Raw genomic sequence first — 989 nt, 5'->3', positions numbered from 1 at the left:
CCTCCATATTGGGTTGGATTTCTGGAAGAGTTAGGACTCCACTTTGGTCTAGTGTGTCTGGTGGAGGGGCCTCCTTAAAATTAGAATTGGTTAGGTATTACTATTAATAAACAGGATTTATATAGCGCCAACATATTATGCAGAGCTGTACATTAAATAGGGGTTGCAGATAACAGATGAATACAGTGACACAGGAGGAGAGGACCCTGCCCCTAGGAGCTTACAATCTAGTAAGTGGGGGAATTAGCACCTTGTAGCATTGAGGTGACACAGGAAGACTTACCCCCCCCCCCATCCCGGGTGTCCTAGGAGAGGGAACCTCGAGGCCATTATTGTTGCCATTTAAAGGGGTCAGGACATTTCTTATCTGTAAAATAGTAGTAGTAGGAAGCATTGACTGCAGAGATTTGTTGTGTGATGGTAGGAATAGAATGATCGTTATTGGCTACACAGATTATTTTCAGGGTGATATTGGGGGGGGGGGTCAGTTTTATTTTATGTTAACACGGCCTTTAACTTTCGAGTTGATTCCCAAGAGAATCTCGAACTCTAAGCTTGGAAACTAGCCCCATATACATCCTCAGCTTGGTTTACTTTCTCAGTTCCATGAACATGCTCCGCTTCAAGCACATGCACCCCCCCCCCCCCCATGCTGCACCCCATGAACATGCTTTGCTCTATACACATGCTTAGTTCCATGCACAAGTTCCGCCACATGCACACACAGCATGCGTCTGTGCTGGGATGAATGAACTCTCGTGTACATTTGCAATGTTACATCATCAAGGCTCAGCTGAACTTCAAGGCCAAAAAGCCTAACCCAGGCAAAGGTCACAGGGTAATACACATTCCTCTGTCTTGGAATATACAGGCCCATGGCACACAGCGGATCCGGAGGTTATTGCAGCACATAATACAACATGCTGGAAAAGGTGCGGGTGTGCATTTACATCCATTGAAGTTTACGTATGACATAAGGCGTGTTCATG

This window comes from Pyxicephalus adspersus, chromosome 3 (assembly GCF_032062135.1).
Source record: "Pyxicephalus adspersus chromosome 3, UCB_Pads_2.0, whole genome shotgun sequence".
In the NCBI taxonomy this organism is placed as follows: domain Eukaryota; kingdom Metazoa; phylum Chordata; class Amphibia; order Anura; family Pyxicephalidae; genus Pyxicephalus; species Pyxicephalus adspersus.
The sequence above is the reverse complement of the archived record's forward strand: the minus strand, read 5'-3'. Positions refer to the sequence as shown.